Source organism: Aptenodytes forsteri, unplaced genomic scaffold (assembly GCF_000699145.1).
Source record: "Aptenodytes forsteri isolate BGI_AS27 unplaced genomic scaffold, ASM69914v1 Scaffold103, whole genome shotgun sequence".
Lineage (NCBI taxonomy): Eukaryota > Metazoa > Chordata > Aves > Sphenisciformes > Spheniscidae > Aptenodytes > Aptenodytes forsteri.
Window position 1 is genome coordinate 4,909,445 of NW_008796051.1, and position 5,850 is coordinate 4,915,294.

Below are 5,850 nucleotides of genomic sequence, written 5' to 3' on the forward strand. Positions count from 1 at the left end.
GCTGCGCAGCCCTCAGCCGGAGCGGCCCGGGCGGTGGGGGCCGGGGGGCCCGCCGGGCGGCGAGCGTAGAGCCGCGGAACCGGCGGAGGGGCTGTCCCCGGCGGGGAGGCGTGGGGGCGTGGGGGGGAAAACGGGCTGACCGGGAGTGCGAGCGCTTTAAACTGGCCTGCACGGCTCTCCGCTGGACAACTGCTTTTCTGTTCCCACCCGGTATTGCTTGCAATAGCGACCGGGAGTGCGAGCGCTTTAAACTGGCCTGCACGGCTCTCCGCTGGACAACTGCTTTTCTGTTCCCACCCGGTATTGCTTGCAATAGCGTCTAGGTTGCCTGTTCTCCTTCCCAAAGAAATTGCTCCAGGCCGTGCTTTACAGTAAGAAAGAAACGGGGGAAAAAACTAAACACGAGGTTGTGCTTAGAAACCTTGGTCTAAAGCAGCCTGCTAGCCTGGGGCGGGCGGAGAACGTGAGGGGTACCGATACAAAACCAGGAGAGAGCGGTGTTACCTAGTACCCGTGTGCAGCACAGTGCTTTTGCACTTAAAAAGCTTACAAGTACAACGTGGTTCACATGCAGCGTTAGCAACGTTAAACAGAACAGTGGTGTTTATTACCTGTATTATCTTAGTGCACAGGAGCCCCAGTCACAGGCTAGGATGCCATTTTGCAAGATGCTGTACAAACAGAACAAAGAGCACATGTCCTAAGTACGTAACAAAAGACGGCAGTTAGACGCAGGTAGATGGCAGAGTGCAAGCAGACAATGAAGTGCTATTGGTCAGCATGGTAGTGGTCAAAGCTATTTTTGCCGCATTGTCTTTGTCAAACGACGGATTTCGAGAACAAAGTATACCCGAGGGGATCTTTACCCAAGTGTATGAAAAAACATAATTGAAGATGTAGACTTATTTGAAAATTAAGCAAGTGGATAATGGAGAAACTTTCTGATTCTGAAGGCAAAGTTGTCAAAAAGAATTTCAGCCAGAAATACTGGGGTATGCCGAAGAAAAGGAAAATGTAGGTACAGTGCTTGATGTTGTCTCAGGGAAGCAATGAAAGACCCATTAGTTGGGACATCCCATTTATGTAAAAGTGCTAATACGCAGAAAACTGTGAATCTTTTAAAAGTCTCTCTAGCTATCCTGTACACCAGCAACTTGAAGCCTGTGTAGTATTTCCTACTTGTGGTTGGCCATTTATCCTATTTTCCTTCTGCATTCACATCTTGCTTCCAGTATTGTAATTTTCCCTGCCTTCTGGGGTTTTTTTTCCGTATTTGCCTTGCCTTTTCCTTTCTTCCTCTATTGCAATTTCTTTCTTCCCTTTTTATGCTTCTCATAGAGCCTTCTGTAAATTATGAATAAAATGTATGGATCACACATCTGAGGATGTGCTGTCTGTGCTGACCCAGACAGCTGGCCTGGGTTCGTTTGTATTTAGTTAGACATCTACATGAACTAGGTGCCCAGACCCAACCCCCAGCAGGGAGAAACAAGCTCCTGCTGAAGGTGATTGATCTGATGCTAAGACAGGCATACGATTTTTCTCATCTATGGGGACCATTTCTCTCCATTGACTATAAAGAGAGCTTTGCACCAGTAGTCCAGAACCGGACACCTACCCTTTTAAAGTTACAGAATTATATGAGGTGACTCACCTGTGCTTGAACCTCATGCTACATAGAAATCTCTAGGCAGGAAGCAGTGGAGAAACCTGTCTCCTTGTGCCCTTTTCCACAGTGCACTCCCGCTACTGTATAAACAAACATATTCTTTCCCCACTTTCAGAAAGCAATTATTTTGAAACGACCTCTTTCTCTTGACCTTTCCTCTGTTGCAGCCTACTTTTTCCATACCAATTGTGAGAAACAAAACAGAACTTCCACTGATGGTTACAAAATGCTGGGATATATTGTAATCCCGCAGGAACCATTCTTGGAGAGAACCATTTCTAATCAGCAGGGGGAATCGCAACTGCCAGCCACAAATGTTATCCCTAACAGCCAAGTAATCTTTCTGGTTGTCGTGTTCCAGACCTTCTGCTGCATGGCCATCACCCAAACCACTGTGCTTAAAGATCGCAATGTTTTCCCAGCAGTGTTGGGCCTGTTTCCCACTGAACTCCCAAATAATCCTTATTTTGGGAACTGAAAGGTGATTCAGATGGTGCATTCAAAAGTTCAAGCGGATGGTCATGGTGCCCTCCATGTGGTGCCGCCTGTGGTGCCCATGGGTCTGTGCAAGGATGGGTCTCATTCTTGAGTAACACTGAAGGGGCAAGAAAGGCCATTTTCCTCACACCTTGTTCTGTCCTCAAACAGGAGCACAAGAGAAGGCCAGTGAAAGCACCGAGCCGTCCCATGTCATCTCTGCAACTGAAACAGTGGTGGTTTGTCACAGGACTGAGGGCAAGGAGCATGCAGTGTTCAGTTCACAAGAGGCGATGAAGAAAACCAGACAAAGCAACTCCAACCAAATCCTGAAGTTCGTCCAGTAAAAGGACATTACCCCAGCATGGACAAAAATGTACCACATTGCTGACAAGTCTGGGTGAGAGTACCCGTGTTCCTCAGAGAACTGTATTTCTTTCTTCTCTGAAAAGTACTGACTTTTGTCCATTTATGGAATCATGTTTCATTTCTGAAATAGACTGTTTGAGCCAATGATTCCATTTTCAGGAAAGCATCTTTTAGCAGCAGTGCAGGAGAGCACATGGAAGGGGTGAGCGTAATAGTCAAATGCTTAATCAAGAGATTTAGGAGGACTTTGCTACAAACTGACAAAGTTGGGACTTCTGTAGCCAGACATTTTGTCATCCAGTGATACCCATGTGAACCCAGAAAACTCATCTGTCTTCTGCTGAATATTTGTATGCCACGTGACCTAGATAGTTTGAATGACAAAATTGATGGCGTCAGTATTAGCAGTCCTTAAAAAAATATGTCAGGGAAAGAAAGGGGATGAATGAACCTTCATTTTGAATTTCTTTAGCTTTAAGTTTGATTTCATCTAGAAGTACCGTAGTTCCGGAATAGTTATTTGCACCCTATTTTAATTCAGCTGAGCTAAAGTAAACACATCTTTAAGACAGAAGGGATGGGCAATATATTTGTCTCTCTGTACATCAGGCATTCACTCTCTAGCTAGTGTTTGGTCTCTTACTATCTTAAAATTGACTTTTTTATAGCATTGTACTAGGGAAGTGCTCGCGGTATGATTATGATATTGAATATGATATTATGCTGATAGCTTTGTGGAAGTTAAAGATCTAATAATATTTTCAACATCTTATGGTATAAATGTTCTGGCATGCATGACTTGTCAGTTAAAAGTTTATTCATATTAAAGAGGATGTGAAAGGGGGTGGTAGCAATTTCTAAGTATCTTTTTGTGTGAAAATTCTTGCTGCAGAGAAAATTACAGTTGTTCCTGAAGAAAGTGTTCACATATGAGGTTATTTAAGAATAGGTTGTTGCTGTGTAAATCCATATGAAGACTTGCCATTTAGTCAATACTTGAACCATTGTTGCGCACATCAAACCTATGCCACTTGCTGCATTACCAGCAGCTTAGGCAATCAAGTAATCACTTCATCACTGCTTGAATTTAAAAAACTCTCCACAAAGACAATTATCATCGTATTGTACATAAACCACCTTTTAATTCCTCTTTATAAAAAGGAAAACTACATAAGTATAAAATTGCACTGGAACAAATGCACGTTATTCCAGCACGGTATATCTGTTTTGCTTGGGTTGCACTGATACAATAAAATCAACACAATTAAATCAATTAATGGGAATTTGTCTGGTGAGTTTTTTTAACATGCTTGGTATGATGAGGCCTGAATCCTGTCTGGGCTTCCATAAAGACAGTAAGATTGGTGACGGGGAGAACTGCCCCTCCAGCGTGTGTTTGCTCAGCCTTGGGGTAAGCCCAAGCTGTCAAAAAAGTATCAGCAGCTCCTGGCGGTCCACACTTCTCTTATTAGCGTGTGGAGGCAGGAGAGTGAAATTCTGCTTTAGAAAGGCTGGGGCAGAGAGGGACCACATCTAGAGTACGTCATAACATCAGAGAGCCTAAAACATGTGTTGAGTAAGTCCAGGAGTCTTTCTAGGACCATAATTTGACAATTTGGCTCCAAACACAAGACAAAGAGTATCGTACACAGAACACTCGCAGATAATAGTGCGGCAGCAGTATATAGTTGTCTGTGTAGATGATCATTAGATCAAGAAAAAATTGACCATAATGGTTATTTTTTATGTTTGCCCTCTGTGTACTGGAATGAAATTATCAAACCACGTAATTTCAGGTGCTTGTTAATTATCAAATAATTATTTCCGTTACTACCTACTTCTCATTTACTCTACTGATTTGGCCCCAGCCTTTATCTTTGCAGGTTTTGTAGTGAATTTAAAAGATGACAAATGTTCAGCTCTGTAGTCTCTGTAAGTCCTCTACTTCATCACAGAACACTCTTAAAGTAGAAGTTTCCCTACTTTTTCCATTCAGCCTCTCTCAGAGGTAATCCGAGGTGTGAAGGATCACTGCTAGGAATAAAAGAACATTCTCAACACTCATTAAACATTTCTGGTCCTTTTGCTGAGATTCCCAGGCATGGTGGTGCACATGACAGTCTTTTAGACTGAAGATGGTAATTCATTTCAGATAGGTCATGAAGATTGTTAATAAATAATACCGATACTTAATTCTATCATACCTCTCACAGGAGAGGTGTGCTAAAAACTGCCTGTGAATGCTAGATTGAAGGTACGCCAGGCGACGGCTTCATACACCGGGAAGGTGTTTACACAACCTGTGTCTGAACTTGAGGAGCCAGTGGAAGTTTCCTTCCTAACAAATGGTGGAAGATGGGCTTCTGCAGGGCAAATGGTTCCAAGTGGTAAAGCTGGGGTCTTGCTTTGAACCGTCCGTAAAGGGAGCGGAGGGAGACAAGGCTCACTAGCCTCTGTGAATTTGGGTCTCTGGGGTTAAAGGAACTGGAGTGAAGCTGCCGTTATCAACTATTTTAATTTGGGGTTAAATCTTTCCCTGGCTGCTCCCATCAGGGTGAATTGAGGTAGTGTTCAGTACATCCTCTGCCAAGGGGGATTCATTCGGGCAAAGCCAGAGCCCCCTGAGGAGGAATGGGTATGTATTGCAGAGGCTCCTTTAAACAGAAACAATCTCTGTCTTCAGCTGCCAGTTCTTGCTGACATCAGCGTAAGTACTAGCTGGTTACAGGGGTGAACACATACATGCCTTGATTAGCAAGCCAAGCTCCCTCGGGGCTATAGGAGAGAAAAAAAATAGCCCATTCTCAACGCTATCTGTTCAGGTCTGCTCCCTGATTTCATCATCTGCCTTTATCCCTCCTACGTTGCTCCCTGTTTCCCTCTTTGCTATTTGTCACCTTCCTGGTTGTTTTTTTCCCCCTTTTCCTTCTCCTCTTTATGTGTTCCTTCATCCTCCTTCCTGTATTTTTTTCCTCCTTGTCTTTACATCTGAGATTTATCTTTTTAGCTGGTCTTCTGTACTGCTAATTCTGCCTGCTCCATCCTCCAAGTTCCCTTTCTGCCATGTCTCACTCTTCTCTCGCTTGCTTTTCACCTTCACTGATGCTCTCTCTTTTAGGAGTTGTTTTAAAGCGTTAAAATCTGGCCAGAGGTTGAGTTTCCTATTTTTGTGTCATGCAGGTGGCAGGCTTCCAGTGGAAATAGTGCCAAAGGAAGAACAGCAGCCCAGAGGAGATTTCACACTTTACAGCAGTATTTAAAGCATTCTGAATCTGATTAGGGGATATGGCTGAAAGTCACATAGCTTCCTGGTCCTACACAGCATTTTTTAAAAG

General features: G+C 43.7%; 1 long non-coding RNA gene across 1 annotated transcript; it reads left to right on the top strand.

Moving 5' to 3' along the window:
• Positions 1 to 245: 245 nt before the first annotated feature.
• Positions 246 to 3,794, top strand: LOC103904731. Its single transcript, XR_657911.2, has 2 exons — positions 246 to 1,018; positions 2,318 to 3,794. It is a non-coding gene; the product is annotated as an uncharacterized LOC103904731 (long non-coding RNA).
• The last annotated feature ends 2,056 nt before the right edge of the window (positions 3,795 to 5,850 follow it).